This window comes from Ursus arctos, unplaced genomic scaffold (genome assembly GCF_023065955.2).
Source record: "Ursus arctos isolate Adak ecotype North America unplaced genomic scaffold, UrsArc2.0 scaffold_3, whole genome shotgun sequence".
NCBI classification, from domain to species: domain Eukaryota; kingdom Metazoa; phylum Chordata; class Mammalia; order Carnivora; family Ursidae; genus Ursus; species Ursus arctos.
Window position 1 is genome coordinate 30,375,727 of NW_026622985.1, and position 17,500 is coordinate 30,393,226.

At 36.5% G+C, this 17,500-nt stretch overlaps 1 protein-coding gene and 1 pseudogene across 1 annotated transcript in view; both read left to right on the forward strand.

Annotated features, from left to right (window-relative positions):
- The window catches only part of ZNF804B (zinc finger protein 804B), a 712,281-nt gene that overhangs the window by 286,940 nt on the left and 407,841 nt on the right, over positions 1–17,500 (forward strand). The gene's annotated exons all lie outside the window — the stretch shown is intronic.
- LOC130542042 (40S ribosomal protein SA-like) lies at positions 3,800–6,917 on the forward strand (annotated as a pseudogene).

The window sequence follows — 17,500 nt, forward strand, 5'->3', positions numbered from 1 at the left end:
TAACAGGTTTTCTCTGAAGTAGTGTGTTGGACATGGAACATCGAAGTCAGTTATACATTATTTTATATGTAAATATAATTTCCTTCTGGAAATTCTAGCAGCAACTGCAAACTCTGATTTGTCTAAAAAAATAATATGTATCAGTTGATTGATTATAGAACTGTAGAAAGATAAGTAGAAAAATGCAAAGACCTTGTCTAGATCACTTACTGTTCTTTTGCAGGTGAATTTACAGCCATAGCCCTTACTAGATTATTTTTAATGCTATTTTAATAGAAATTTCCCCCATTATAAAAATAGTCAAGTTAGGGGTGCCTGGCTGGCTCAGTTGGTGGTGCATGTGACTCTTGATCTTGGGGTTCTGGGTTCAGACCCCACGTTGGTGGTGGAGCCTACTTAAAAAAAAAATCAAGTTAAAATTTCAGATAATACACACCAATTTTCTGTCACTAAAGATTTGTCTATTCTGGAAGTTTCTCTTTATATCCTCAATTGGTCTCATACAATGTATTTTGAAATGTCTGCATTGTACTCTATGGTTGTAATGCTTCAATATTTAAGCAATCAGTGATTATTAAATATTTTGGTTATATACAGATTTTTACACTATAAGTGATACAGTTGATTAACATCCTAATGAATTTCTGTTCATGTCTGAAAGATAAATTTTAAGAAATTAAGTTGTTTGAAGCGTAGGCACATTTTTAAAGCTTTTGTCACATTTTGCCAAAACAAATTTGAAAGGTGTTTCTAATTTTGAGCCTTTACCAAAAACTGGAATTAGAGATTTAGAAAAATAGTATCCTGTTTGACAGGTGCCTCTAACACTTTGCATAATAGGGATTTTAAATTTTTCTTTTCCACATTTATTGGATATTTGTATTTTTCTTATGATAGTCTTCTCTTAACATATTTTCCTTAGGAATAGATCTGGTAGCCAGAATGAAGAAGCAGTACTGCTCTATAACTGGTCAAACCATTTCTTTTCCTTTAAAAATATATACATATATCATAATAAGAACACTTACCATGAGATTACCCTCTTAACAAATTTTTAAGTGTACAACCATAAACTCTGAGGAATTAAAGCTGGACTGTCAGTTTGAAAATGTATCAGTATTATTAGTATAGTGAGACTGGGCCGATTCAAATGATTTAGTGCTAATGTCTGATTATTTTTTTAACCTGATGTGAATTTATACTCAAGAAACACAAATTTGCAAATTTAAAATTCCTATCCTCTTTCAATGTTTCCTTTCTGCTTTCTTTTGCTCTCCTATCTTCCTCTTTTTAAAAAAGAGGAATCTTACCTCTGTCATTTACAATCCATGGATTCTGAGGAAATTACTTAACCTTTCCGATCCTTTTCTCCTAATCAATAAAATGGATTGGAAACAGCTTGTCTTTTAAGGTGGTAGTGGAGATTAACTGAGGTATTTCCGTTCAATTATTAAACAAGTGATGGGGCACCTGGGTGGCTCAGTCAGTTAAGTGTCTGCCTTCGGCCCAGGTTATGATCCCAGATTGCTGGGATCAGATCCAGTCCTGCACGGGCTCCCTGCTTGGCGGGGAGCCTGCTTCTCCCTTTCCTTCTGCCTGCTGCTCTGCCTGCTTGTGTTCCGTCATATAAATAAACAAAATCTTGAAAAGAAAAGAAAAGAAAAAAGTTAAGTGATTACTTGTGCCTGGCCTGTTGCTAGGGTATTACAATATTAAGAAGGTAGGAACTCAGCACCTAAGAAATTTTAGGACCAATAAAAGATATGGAATTTAGAATCCAAGGGTTTGAAAAAGACTGGTTCTAGGAAGGCGTTATAGTTTTGTTGTGGGGTCATTGAGTGCAAGGGCAAGAAAGAATTAAGATTTCTTGAGATGTTGTATGGTGCAACTTAGTAAGTTTATTTAGGTAGCGCGGGGATAGGACCCCTGGGCAGAAAGAGCTGTATTTTTGCTGTGGGAAGCTGGCGGTTATATGCTTAGTGCTGAAGGGGGAGGGGACGTGCAGGGAGTATTAGACCATAAATGTTTTCTTTGAGTTTCTCCTTGTAAAACTACTTTCGCAAGATTTCTCTGGTGCTTCTTGTTCAGTTCGATATTAACTATCGGTGAGATATACAGGCAGTCCTGAGACCCTTTAAGAAGGTAGCAACCAGCACACATTTGATCCTTATCGAAACTACGCAGGCTATAGGTCAGCCTTCTGGGCTAAAGGTGAACATGTTTCGGCTTCTAACCGCTCATCAGTTTCAATTTCATTATTTCCGCTAATAATATAATGGGAAAAAATCCATTGTCATCCTATTCGAATGTTTGTTTCACTGTTAGATTAATGGAAAGCCTTAATTCTATTGACCTAGTGTGAGAAGGCCAAGGTCCTCAAACTGTCTGTGCTATTTGTAAAACAAAACCAAAAAGAAAAAAAGCTTGAGAATAATTGATTCTGTATTTGTGAAACAGCACTAGGGTGTAAATTGAGAACTAGAGATTTGAGGTGATTTCCTTAGGGTTTTAATGACAAGAACAGGGCTAGATCCAAGTTCCTAGTTGTTTTATGTACTATTAGATATTTCGACATGTAAACCAAAGTCACTGATTTTTTTTTCTCAGAAACACTATTAAGAAAGTGAAATCAGAATCTTTTCAGGTAAATAATACAATTTTTATAAAATTTACAGAGAAAGCATTCTCCTTCAGAATGGGGCTGGTTTTTAGCATCTATTTAGTTTTAAATACAAAGCAGTCAATTCTAGCCACTCTGAAGTATAGGTTCAATGGGAGGCTATAATCAGAAATAATTTGAACTCTCTAAATTAAAGATACCTTGAGAGTAAGTGGTAATTCTGTGTGAAAAAAATATATTTCTAAGAAAAGAAATGTGTACAAAAATCTCTATAAATGCTATTAATTTAACCAAATGTAATCATAATAATATAAAAATGATGGAGGAATATAGGCTATATTATGAATTATTTTTGAGTTGTGACTATCACAGCTATTATACCTGATCATTTAGCTAAAGATGAAAACTATATTCAGATGATAAACCAAACGCACACTTTACTTGATGTTTCAGAATCCTAATATTTCTACATAAGGAAAATGAACTAGCTCTTTTAATTAAGAGACAAGTAATTCTAATAATCTTAAGAATGTAGAATTGAGAAGATGCATGACAGTGGAGTTAAAATAATAGAAAGTTCTTAAAGAAAATCATAATCCCCTTAGTGACATTTACTTTGTAATGGTTGATAGATTCTGGTGATTGTGGCTGTAGTATTATGGGCTTTCATATTTGTCAAAACTTATTGAACTGTACATTTAAAATGTATGCATTTTATTGTTTTTGTTATAACTTAAGTAGATTTACACGTTAGTTTAAGTTGAAATTTGCCGTGATATTGATGTCAAATGCTCTGTTTACCAAATACTTTATTGTTCCTCATTCAGTCTCCTAGCTCCTGATACTTGGGTTACTAAAAATACAGCCTTTGGGAAATAAATACAAATAATAAATTCTTCAAAAAGGGGATGATGCAATACTCGCAATATATCTTAGAACACTATATGATAACGTTTTGGTGTCTGTGGAAGGCACCAGCTCTCCACAGAATTCAGCAGCAGCGATTTACATAAGGCGTTGCCCAGAGAGCCGCCCGTACAACGCTGCCCTGGGTTCCTGTCATCGCTTAAAAGGAAACTTTCATAATGTCCCCCTTGATGTTCTGCAAGTGAAGGAGGATGTCCTCAAATTCTTTGCAGTGGGAATTCAGTTAGTTGGCACACAACCACGACTTTCAAAATGGAGCTGCATCTACGCGGGGGAAAAACGAGGACGCGCATGCGTGCTGAATCTGAGGAGAATCTGGGAGGAGCTTCTGCTGGTCGCTGGTGCCCTAGTTCTTTCGCAAACCTGGCCGAGATCCGTGTCCTGCTCTCTGGCAGTATGGCCCCACAAGCTCTCCTGGACTTTGCTCTTGCCGCTGGAGTCACTCCACTTGGAGGCCACTCGGCTCCTGGAACCTTCACTAACCAGATCCAGGCAGCCCTCGGGGAGCCTCGACTTGTGGTGTTTCTTGATCCCTGGGCTGACCGCCAGCCTCTCGCAGAGCTGGCTTCTGCTCACGGGCTGGCCACAGCTAGCTCTGTGTAACACGGACTCTCCTGCGCTGTGTAGACACTGCCTTCTGGCGCTACCACAAGGGAGCCACTCAGAGGATCTGATGTGGTGGGTGCTGGCGCAGGAGGTTGTCCCGCGGCGAGGCACCAAGTGAAGGCCAGTGAGCGGTCCCGGCTGATCTCTCCTGCAGAGATCCCGAAGAGACTGAAAAGGAAGCAGGCTGCCGCCGAAAAGGCTGTGACCAGGAAAGAATTTCAAGGTGAGTAGACTCTTCCTGCTCCCAAATTTGCTTCTGCTCAACCTGAGGTCACAGACTGGTGTGAAGGGGGACGGGGGTCCCCTGTGCTTATTCAGTCCCTCTCTTTGAAGACGGGCGCACCCCGCGCACCACGAAGCACTGGTCTGCAGCACCCACTGCTCAGGCCACTGAATGCGTAAGAGCAAGCCCTGCGTGGTTTTACACTATTCTTCCATAGGCTTTTGAGCAGGAAATGGAAACCAAGTTGACAGAAGATAAACAGTTAAGGGGAAAAAAAAAAAAAGAAAAGAAAGGATGCCCATGTAGAAGATAGCCCTGGACTCTTTTGGTAGTCTCACTCCTGAACAGAACTATAGTACTCATTTGTTCTAAACAACTGATTTTTATATTACTTTAAAATGGGAGGTGATGACAGAAGCAGCTACACCTTCGGACCCCCAGTACTCCCCTGTGCCCCTTTATGCTAAGAATTTGAGTTTTAATCCTTTTAATCCCAGTTACAAAAAAGGGAACTGGAACTTTACTTAGAGAAGATGTGATTCTATTCTAGGAGGGAGATAATTCAGAATGGACATAAAGCTTTCCATTATTACCAAAAAGCAAGAAAGCTTTTTAAAAATATCTGGGCTATTACTAAATGGATAAATAATCCAGCTGAAGGAGGCTGTCGCGGGCTAAGAGATGAAAATGTAAGCTCGAAATTGTAAGTAATTGAAATAATTTGAGTTTAGAAATGGCCGTGAGTTCAAAATGAAACTCAAAGAAAAAGTGCAAACAAAAGGTTCAGTGGGGTAGTTGTGATATGAAAAAAAAGGTAACTTTGAAATTAGATGACTGGACTTTTCGTTACTGATTTTAATAAGTAAAACAGAATGCATGTGTACGTGTTTTCTACATACACATATACCTGTGTTTCAGTGTTTAAGTGTAAGTGTATATAGAGGATTATTACTGATAAACAAGATGGCAACACATGCCTAAAAAAGGAAGCAACTATAAATACTTGGAGCTTGTGTCTTTCCTGCATATGGAGGCTATATTTGTATGTATCTGTGTGTAATCATAATCTATGTGACAGAGTGAACAGGACTTATTTTGAGTAAGACAGATATTTTTTGTAAAGGTAATAATTCTTCCGAAACATCTACAAGACATTAGCAGATGCCTAATTACCAAATAATTCCAGTGTATGATAACGAGATAGAAATTATGTGTGTTTGTTGATCAACTCTGGTGGTCCTACAAATTAACTGATTAATATCACCTTTTGAGAGAATTTAACCAGATGTTCCAAAGGGAAGAATTACTGGGTTGGATTTGAACCTTCATTTGCTGGAAGATAAAATGGCTAGACATTCTAATGATTTTAAGTTATAGAGCCCACAGAAATTTGTGATCATAATGAAAGACTTGTATAGGTAATTGTATAAGGATGATGACTTAGGTGGTACTCGCCACTTGAAAATTAAATAACACATCTTTTCTGGAAATGATGTGAAAAGATTGGACTTGTCCCATTATGCAGCAAATCAAATCATCTGAGTTATGCGAAGAATCACTTGGTCGGTAAGCCAGAACCAGCAAGGACATTTAAATCTGAAGTAGGGTTCTTTCTATTTTTAAGAGGAGATATTATTGTTGTTCTAGGAAGTTTCCACAAAAAATTTTTAGTTAAAATACTAACCCTTAAGAAGGTATAAGACTAGGAATAATAATATAATAACAATATGAGTGGATAAATACATAAACAAATAAGAAAATAAATTGCATATCAACACCCTACTGAACATTTGAGGGAGTCCCTCTGAATATTTCTAGGGCTGTTTCTTCGTGTGGTTCATGCTACTTTCCTATGAACTCTTAGCTACTTGGAATCTCAGATGCCTCAACTCAGGAAGTCCATCCACCCTGCCTCATTTCCTCTCTGTGTTCATGACCTGGACATTCGCTAGAGAATGAAATAGGGCATTTGTAGGGCTGGCTTCATTTGTTTCCCATCTTTCAGGGATGAGTGGTCTTTATTGGCTGATGTCCAGTGGTTTTGAAAACTTTTGATTCCTATATTTTGTCTATTGTGTTTTTTGTTGTTGTTGCTACTGTTGTTACGCCGGGGAAAATAAATCCTGCCCCTGTTGGTCCAGCTTGTCCAGAAGCAAGAGAGCATCAGTCTGTTTAATATTTTGTGGGACCAAACGAGAAGTACACAAACAGCATTTCTGCTGCATACTGAAATATGATGGTTTTCTTAAGAAAAAACATTGTCCACTTGAGCTGAGAGCTGAACAGTCCCCTTCTTTTCATGAAACACAATTTTTACTTGAAAGATTAACTGACAGACAAACTATGTTTTTTTAAATACTTGGGCATTGGTAAATACTTACTTAAAAATGAAAGAAGTCATCTTGTTACTTCAAAGGAAATCAACTGATATTTGTTACCAATGATACAATTCAGGCTCTTAAGAGAAAATTCGAATTTTGGAAAACTTGTGACAGCTACTGTGAGCTTGAGAGCTTCCCAATCCTTACAAACTTTTCTGATAAAGACAGTAGTGATATCAACAAATATATTTTTACTTTGTTTAATAAAATATATTAATATTTGAAATAAATGCACAACTCAGTGAACCATTATTTTTCAAGTGATCAATAGTAGAAAAACATATGAGTAAAAGAACAAAGTGCAAAAGAGAGCATTTAATGTAACAGTAAAAGGTAACAGAGTTAATCAGTGTTCACTGATTTAGTTTCAGATTGCACATTGCAATGAAGCTTTAATAGACTACCAGAGTTTTGGTGTAGTATCAAGAATATCCAAAATTTTCTGAAAAGTCTATTAAAGTACTCTTCTTACTTCCAACTACATATCTGTGTGAGTCTGGATTTTCACATACTTCAAACAAAAGAGCATATTGCAACATGTTGAATTCAGAAGCAAACAGGAGAATCTCTGTCTTCTATGAAGCCAGGCACTAAAGAGATGTGCAGAAATGTGAAATAGCACCACTCTTCTCATTATTTCAGGGGGAGAAAATATAGCTCATTTCCTTCTAAAATATATTAATTACTTTAACATATAATGTAATTACTAACGTAAAATGTAATTACTGTCATTTTTAAATGAGTTACTGTTTTATTTTTTTCAGCTTTAATTTCTTACATGGTAAAAAGAAAATTCTTACATGGTAAATATTGACAAATATAACCAATGTAAAACAAAAGTTGTGTGAGATTCTCAGTAAAGGGATTCAGAGACCAGAAAGTTAGAGAATTACTTTTCTAATCATTGTGGTATTATGGGTATAGCCAACATTTTCAAGCACTTACCATATGCCTGGTGTTATCAAACTCTGTTAATATATTCTGTTAATATATTCTGTTAATATATTCTCAGTCATTGAATTATCACAATAGAATAATAAGGTAAATGTTATTATAACCTGCTTTTTATAGATAGAGAAAATGAGGCAAAATTTCCCCAAAGCCACACAGCTATTAAGTGGAAAAAGTCAGAATTTGGACATGGGCAATATGGTTGCATAGGCTGCATTCTGAAATACCATTCTGTGTTATGTTTGGTTTAAATCTTACAGTGGTTTTAATATTCAAAAAAATTCTATTAGAATTGTTTTAAATTAAATACCTATGGTGTTTTGTGAAGTTTGTAATCAGTTTTTAAATATCGGAGGTAATTTGTCCAATTCACAAGTTGGTATTTTTTCTTTAGTGAATATGTATTGAGGGATAGTTTTAGTTTAATGTTTAAGGAACATTGTTTGTTAGTGGAGTTTTAAGACTAATACATTGAATATCAAAGTCGAGGGAGTAGTGAGTGCTCTTCCCCATACACAAAAGCTGAAGTGCTGAGGATGAGCACCATCTGGATACCAAACATAATTGTAAAAATGAGGGCGAATCACATAAGAGCTTTGAGCTGTACTTGAATTGAGCATATACCAACCCTGTGATTTGTACATCTTTTTTTATTTGAGGATAATGATAGTACTTGACTGTGGCAGGAGGACTTACTAAAGACTCACAGACACTTTCGCTAGCAATTGCATGCAAGGGCCATTCTATTCATATTCTAACTTTCTGAATCCCTTAAGATGTATACGACTGGGGTATCTCTTGATTTAGACTCACTTATAAAACTGAGATACAGGAAATCAAATTAACAATATTTCCAATAAAGTACAAAATTATTTTTTATAAAGGGATTCATGAGCAAGTATTTTGAAGTAAAATATAATTATGTCAACAACTTAGTGTCAAATGGTAGAGCAAATCAAATGAAAAACGAAACACCAATCCACCCCACGTGTGTGTGTGTGTGTGTGTGTGTGTATGTAGAAAAATAGAAATATAGTAAAAATGGCCAAATGCTACCTTTGATGAATCTAGATGTAGACTGTATGGATATACCCATTCTTACAGTACTATCATTCCAATATACTTTTCAGTGTGCTTTTCTGAATATATAAAATTTTTCACAATAAAGTTGGCAGATAATAAAAAGGACCATATGAAAAATAGGATTAAAAACAAAGGCAAATGTAGATTTTGAATTTTGTTTGCTTGTATTAGCAATTTTCAGTTCTTAAATATGCAAGGCCAGACTGAGGCACATGGGAACTCCTTGTCAGAGTGATTTTTAATATTAATTTTATGTTTCTTTGGAAGGGAGTTTATAGTCATTTTCTCTAAATAAAAAGTTTATATTTACTTTTTAAGCTTGAAATAGATATTTGTTACCAATACTATTAAGTAGGTTAATAGACTTCAGTGTCTCTTGTTTTACATTTTTCAGCCACTCCTAACTTAGAGAGTCAATATGATATAACAGTAAGAGCAATATTTCAAATTTCCTTGGTTCTGACATTGTAGATCCTTGGGCAAATCATGTACACTCTTGTGTGCCTATTTCCTAATCTATAAAACTGAAATAATAATAGAAGCTAGCCTTTAAGAAATTGTGAGAACTCCTGAATTGACACATAAAAAATTCTTAAAAGGCTGCTGGCAGCATGGTAAGCCTTCAATACATATTAGCTATTTTTATTATAGTAACCAAATAGTGTTAGGCAGTCACTAATATAACTTACTTATGTAGAGCTAAAAGTCTTAGAACCAGACCTTACGTATCTTGAGTTCAATATTTCAGTTGAATGTAACTAGATCCAGCACCGTTTCAGTTCAAGTGTGCAGTTAACTGTGTCTTCCATCTTCAAGGTCTGATGGTTGGGTGATTTTAAATTTGTTGCAACTCTAACTCTCAACGTTCTTGTTAGCCTTAAAAAAAAAAAAGTTGGGGCTCCCGATGGCTTAGTCGGTTAAGCGTCTGACTTTGGTTCAGGTCATGATCCCAGGGTCCTGGGATCGAACCCCATATTGGGTTCCCTGCTCATTGTGGAGTCTGCTTCTCCATCTCCCTCTGCCCTTCCTCCCCACTCATGTTCTCTCTTGTTTACTCTGCTCTCTTTCTCTCTTTCTGTCTCTCAAATAAATAAAAAGCTTAAAAAAAATAAGTTGAACAGATAGATGAAATTAAGCATGGCTTATCTCTACCCTAATTTGGCAGAACTCTATTTTGTTTGCCTGTTAAGGACTTTTATAGAAAACCTTGAGTTCCTAGCAACTGATCAACTTTCTGATCAGTTTTAGTAAGAGGATCCTCCTTTATAATTGGCACCCTGAAAGGCTGCTGTGCTGGCCTACGCCTTAATGTCAGGTACTGTGCTAAGTGCTTTATTTGTGTTTTCTTATGTAATCTCTATAGTACACCTGTGAAGTTGGTTCTGTTATGCCTGATTTACTTAAGAGGAAAACTGTTGTTCTGAATGTTGAGTGGTATGTTCAAGGTCGTGTAGCTACTAAGTGGCAAATCAGAGGTTTGAACCACCTCATCCTTGAATGAGGGGCTGACTATATCATTTCCTGAAAGCAATGAGCATCTCTACCTTTCTTAGCTTCAAGGAAAAAATATTGAAATCATTAGTTCCATCAATAAGGCTGTTCACAATACTAGATTCAGAGCAGTTGGGTCATTGGTATGGTTCTGCAATAGCTCAGACAAGAGTATGGGGAAGAACAATCTTTGGAGTATTATAAAGTAGGATTGAATCCTTTACCCGCCACTCGAGCAGCTTAATCTGGGTCAGGTTCTTCAAGCCTTGCACACCTCATTTCTTCATCTGAAAGTAAAAACTAATATAATAATCTCCAATTTATAGGACAGTCAGGAGAATTGAATTATGCAATCTATACATAGCACACAACATATAATAAATGTTCAACATTTGTCATCTTACCCGTTATAGTGGAACTCTTTGGTTACTTAGGTCATAGCTGTTTTCCATTAAGAGAGAGGTTGCAAAGAAGCCATTTGTCCTCAAGATTTCTGAAAGTGCTCATCCCTTCATGTGTTGGCCCCTCCGTGGTGAATACCAAAGCATTTTAGGTGATCCTATAGAGAAGTATAATATGAATTGATATACACCTAGGAGATACACTTAAGAGAAAAATACTCCTATAGGCGAGTACTAAGTTCTGTCATAGAAGCGGCATCCCTGCAGTCCTCTGCAGACACCAGGTGTTTCTCAGCCCCATTTATGGCAAAGCTAGGCTCTGGTCCCAACCCCACAATCAGTTGTTCATCCAAAGTGTTTTCTTCCTATGATCATTGGCTTGATTGGCAGTTTATTTCTTCCTGTTGGCGAGTCTTCTGCTGAGTATTCCCCGTCTGGGTAAATATATTCTAAATGGAAATTTTCGTGGAGGAGTAATAATATGCAGTTTTGTTTATGCAACATTTATAAAATCATAATGCCTTGTATTGTGTTTCTTTTCAGAGCGTCACCAGATAATCTTATTAGTTTTGGAAATGTTAATCCTTTTTAGACATGCTCCTTAGAAATGGGAGAGTTAGTAATCATGTGTTGAAACTGATCAGATTCAGTAATCAGGATTCCTAAAATACTTAACTCGGTTCTATTTGATGAACATTAACTTATTTTCCATCAGATTAAATTATCTTCCTAGGGATAGTTTTAAACTGAAATGAGACTGAACCGAATAAATTAACTGAGAAGTCACTCGATTGGACACAGGGAGAACCAAGAATTTGAATTGTTACAATTTGTGTTTGGGGAGGTGGAGGGGAATGGTTTGTGGTATGATGAAAAGCTTTCTTAGTGAATTAGAAAACAGCTCAGAGAAAACATGAATCTATAAACAAGATTTATTGATTGAAATAAAATGCCTTGAGATTAAGATTCATGAATCCCAAGTGTGGAAGGGTTAGGCATCAAACTACATAAACAAAATAGTCATCGACTGCTAGGGAATAGAATATTTAATAGTGGATGATTATGCCATCTTAGTTAAAAAAATCACAGGATAAAACTGGAGATATCACAATACACTTGTCTATTACATATTATCTTTAACACACACTTAGATGTAAAATGATCATTAATATTCACTGTGTAGTAAAGCATTTGGCTTTGCCCAAAGAAAGATCTGGTCTTTGCCATAGTCTTCTGGAAGATAATCTATTCCATACCTGATAGGAGTGTCTTTGTTTAAGGTACAAAGCTGACTATAATGGATCTTAGGATGGGGTCATCCACACTCAGTAGCTTTAGGGTGGGGGCTCACCACACCAGAAAGACCAAGAGTGTGATGTAGCATGGGGTTTTGAGTCAAGTAGAATAAGTTGACCTAAAGACGGAGATCAACCATGTCAGCAATCAGTCAATCAATCAATCATGCCTACATAATGAAGCTCAATTGAAACTCTGGACACAGAAACTTGGGTAAGTTTTCTAATTTTGGCAATACTCTGTGCAAATTTTACCCATCAGTTCCAGGAGTGGACAATGGAAGCTTCATGTTTGGAATCCTAGACTCTGCCCCATGCATCTCTTGTTTGGGCTTATTTTACTTTGTATTCTTTCCCCATAATAAATAGCAACTACAGGTATAACAGCTTTCAGGAAGTTTTTGTGAATCCTTCTAGAAATGGAATGTGGTTTGGGGAACCCCCCTGAATTTGCAGTTGGTGTTAGAAGTAAGGGCGACCCTGGGGACCATTTCCTCGAATGTCACAGTTTGGCTAACTCTGGGTACTTTTAGTAAACATTATAAGCATTTTAAAATCCTGAATTGCCTTCTGAATTTCCTCAGCCTAACTTATAGTTAGTAAAAGTTTTACTGTTAATTTGGGTGTCTCCTATTTCTTAGGAAAAGATAATCAAACATTCAAGTAATATAGTCTTTATTGATTACCTACGATACATGTCTAGCTGAAATATGATTATTTTATTACTCCAGATATTTCATTGATAGGAATAGGTCATAGTTTCAGTCATGCGCTCCATTCAGATTAGACTATAAAATAGCAATAATTCACTTTTTCATTAAGTGACAAAATATAAATAGTTGGGCAGAATAGTCACATCCTATTCCAAATCCATCTCATTTTTATAAAAATTTTTACCATTTTTGGAAATTTTACTCCATCTGAATTTCCCTAAGCTTGTCTCGATGACCTGAGAATGGCAAGAGTAATTATTTTTTGTGTCCTCATCAATTGCACAAATGAACTGAACCAGTCAAGTAAGTTGGTTCCATTTGATTAGCTCCCACTCATTCCACTGCAGCTGTTGTCATTCGTGGGGAAGTGAGCTTACAGAAACCAGCTCTCCCATGAAGTGAAACACTGCCAACTCTGTTGGGGGAACATAAATTCTATGACAGTTATATCTCAAATCCATTACTAATAAAACCTTGCGCTGTGGGCCTCAGCCTACAGCAGATATTTATGAACAGGTCAGGAAATGAAAAGTAGAAATTGAAACACTGGGCCTTTAATTACAGCTGCACAAATGGTAGGGATAGAGTTACAGAATTGTTAAAAATCAATTAAGAAAGGTTGCCACTTGATCTCCCTGCACATGAGCTGCTTAATTAGGTAGTCTGTTTCTGAAATCAAATGTTTCTGGAAACAGACTTTCTAAAAACAGCATGGCATTTTTACTTAGAAAACATAGAGATTACTTGGACCCCATCATTTAAAAGAATATACATAAGAAATAATTGCACTGCATTGTTCTAATTATCTAGTCTCTAACCCAAACTTGTTGGGGGAACTCATCGGGTACCCTTTTAAAATGTAATAGAATTTTTGCAAGTTACTCCTACAAACTCCTGAGCACTTTATAATTTTTATTTTACATGCTCACTAACATAAAAAAACTTAAGGCTTTTATAATATAGAAAAAAACCCTTTCATTGAAATGTGCCCATACTCCTAAATTCTATAATCTTAAATTATACGAAGAAATTAGGATTTTGAGTCTCCTTTTTATGAAATAATAATCTAGCATACGCTATAAAGTTTGCTGTGATTCTTCAATGGGCGGTTGTTTGAACAGACATTAGAGAAGGTTCTAAAGCAGAAAGAATCTTTGGGAAAGTAGTAAGAAACCTAGTCTATCACTGATGTCAGTGATACTGCTATGATTCCACCAACCCCTTAGTTGACATTGAATTCTAGCACTTAATATTTAGTATCTTATTTATTCCTCATATAATTATGAACAGTTTATTAATATTCTTATTTTACAGATGACAAAATTAAACCTCAGATGGTTTTAGTAACTTAAGCCAATAGGTCTATGGGGCATCAAAATGAAAAATCCAGTGAGTGCTGGAAAATGGTTTCTCTGGGACACCACCAGTGTGGGGCAGAGGGAGAGGAATGAGGAGAATAAATGAGGGAATGAATGAACAAATGAGGTCAATGTCAAACTCATTATCGGGTCATTTATCTGAATCACAATAAGCAATGATAAAGTTCTATTTTTTTAACTATTTTAGAAACACTTTTATATGAAAAGCATCCTACTGACCGTCATTTGTTCATTTAGGTTAAAAAAAAAGCAAAGAAACTGTTTAAAAATACAAGTTAACATCACAAGTTAATATCACATTTATAATTGCATCAACTAAAAAACTTAGTTTTTATGAAAACTTTCAAATATATGGGGAAAATATACATTGTAAAATGTTTCTCATACACATTACCTAGATTCAACAAATGCGGATGTTTTGCCACATTGACTTTCTTCATTTTTTTTAAAATAATTTTTTACTATGTTATGTTAATCACCATACAGTACATCCCAAGTTTTTGATGTAAAGTTCCATGATTCATTACTTGCATATAACACCCAGTGCACCATGCAATACGTGCCCTCCTTAATGCCCATCACCAACCTATCCCAATCCCCCACCCCCTCCCCTCTAAAGCCCTCAGTTTGTTTCCCAGAGTCCATAGTCTCTCATGGTTCATTCCCCCTTCTGTTTACCCTCCCTTCCTTCTTCCCTTTCTTCTCCTACCGATCTTCCTACTTCTTACGTTCCATAAATGAGTGAAACCATATGATAATTGTCTTTCTCTGCTTGATTTATTTCACTTAGCATTCTCTCTTCCAGGCCCGTCCATGTTGCTGCAAATGTTGTGAAATTGTTCTTTTTGATGGCTGAGTAATATTCCATGGCATATATGGACCACATCTTCTTAATCCAGTCATCTGTTGAAGGGCATCTCAACTCCTTCCACAATTTGGCTTTTGTGGACAATGCTGTTATGAACATTGGGGTGCATATGGCCCTTCTCTTCACTACGTCTGCATCTTTGGGGTAAATACCCAGTAGTGCAATGGCTGGATCATAGGGTAGCTCAATTTTTAACTTTTTAAGGGACCTCCACACTGTTTTCCAGAGTGGCTGTACCAACTTGCATTCCCACAAACAATGTAAGAGAGATCCCCTTTCTCCACATCCTCTCCAACACTTGTTGTTTCTTGCCTTGTCTGTTTTTGCCATTCTAACTGGCGTAAGGTGGTATCTTAGTGTGGTTTTGATTTGAATTTCCCTGATGGCTAATGATTTTGAACATTTTTTCATGTGTCTGTTAGTCATTTGTGTGTCTTCATTGGAAAAGTGTCTATTCATATCTTCTGCCCATTTTATGATTTGTTTATTTGTTTCTCGTGTATTGAGTTTGCGAAGTTCTTTGTAGAACTTGGATACCAGTCTTTTATCTGTAGCATCATTTGCAAATATCTTCTCCCATTCCATGGGCTCCCTCTCAGTTTTTTTGACTGTTTCCTTGGCTGCGCAGAAGCTTTTTACCTTGATGAAGTCCCACAAGTTCATTTTATCTTTTGTTTCTCTTGCCTTTGGAGATGTGTCATGAAAAAGGTTGCTGTGGCCGATATCAAAGTGGTTGCAGCCTATGTCCTCCTCTAGGATTTTGATGGATTCCTGTCTCACATCGAGGTCTTTCATCCATTTGGAGTTTATCTTTGTGTATGGTGTGAGAGAGTGGTCAAGTTTCATTCTTTTGCATGTAGCTGTCCAATTTTCCCAGCACCATTTATTGAAGAGACTGTCTTTTTTCCACTGGATGTTTTTTCCTGGTTGTCAAAGAGTAGTTGCCCAAAGAGCCGAGGGTCCATTTCTGGGTTCTCTATTCTGTTCCATTGGTCTATGTGTCTGTATTTATGCCAGTACCATGCTATCTTTGTGATCACAGCTTTGTAGTACAACTTGAAATCCAGCATTGTGATGCCCCCAGCTGTTTTTCCTTTTCAGCAATTCCTTGGTGATTCGTGGCCTTTTCTGATTCCACACAAATTTAAGGGCTGTTTGTTCCAGTTCCTTGAAAAATGTCATTCGTATTTTGATTGGGATAGCGTTGAAAGTGTAGATTGCTCTGGGTAGCATGGACATTATAACTATGTTAATTCTTCTGATCCATGAGCATGGAATGTTTTTCCATCCTTTTGTGTCTTCTTCAATATCTTTCAAGAGTGATTTGTAGTTTCTGGAATATAGATCCTTTACGTCTCTGGTTAAGTTAATTCCGAGATAACGTATGATTTTTGGTGCTATTGTAAAAGGAATGGATTCCCTAATTTCTCTTCAGTCTCATTGTTCGTGTATAGAAATGCAACTGATTTCTGAGCATTGATTTTGTATCCCGCCACATTACTGAATTGCTCTATAACTTCTAGTAGTTTGGGGGTGGAGTCTTTTGGGTTTTCCATATAGAGTATCTTGTCATCTGCGAAAAGAGACATTTTGACTTCTTCTTTGCCGATTTGGATACCTTTTATCCCTTTTTGTTGTCTGATTGCTATTGCAAGGACTTCTAGTACTCTGTTGAATAATAGTGGCGAGAGTGAGCATCCTTGTCGTGTTCCTGATCTTAAGGAAAAGGCTTCCAGCTTTTCCCCACTGAGAATGATATTTGCTGTAGGCTTTTCATAGATGGTTTTTATGAGATTGAGGAATGTACCCTCTATCCCTACACTCTGAAGGGTTTTAATCAGGAAAGGATGCTGTATTTTGTCAAATGCCTTTTCTGCATCTATAGAGAGGATCATATGATTCTTGGCTTTTTTCTTGTCACTAATCGATTTGCGAATGTTGAACCACCCTTGCATCCCAGGGATGAATCCCACTTGGTCATGATGGATAATCCTTTTAATGTAGTGTTGGATCCTATTAGCTAGGATTTTGTTGAGAATTTTGGCGTTCATATTCATCAGGGGTATCGGTCTGTATATCTCCTTTTTGATGGGGTCTTTGCCTGGTTTGGGGATCAAGGTAATATTGTCCTCATTGAATGAGTTTGGTAGATTTCCTTCTGTTTCTATTTTTTTTGAAATAGCTTTAAGAGAATAGGTATTATTTCTTCTTCGAATGTTTGGTAGAATTCCTCAGAGAATCCGTCAGGCCCTGGAGTTTTGTTTTTTGGAAGGTTTTTAATCGCTGCTTCAGTCTCTTCATAGTTATTTCATCTGTTTAAAAAATCAATTTCTTCCTGTTTCAGTCTTGGTAGTTTATAGGTTTCCAGGAAGGCCTCCATCTCTCCCAAGTTGCTTAATTTATTGGCATAAAGCTGTTGATAAAAGTTTCTAATAATCCTTCCTATTTCCTTGGTGTTGGTTGTGACCTCTCTCTTTTCATTCATAATTTTATTAATTTGGGTCCTTTCTCTATTCTTTTGGATAAGTCTTGCCAGTGACTTATCTATTTTATTTATTCTTT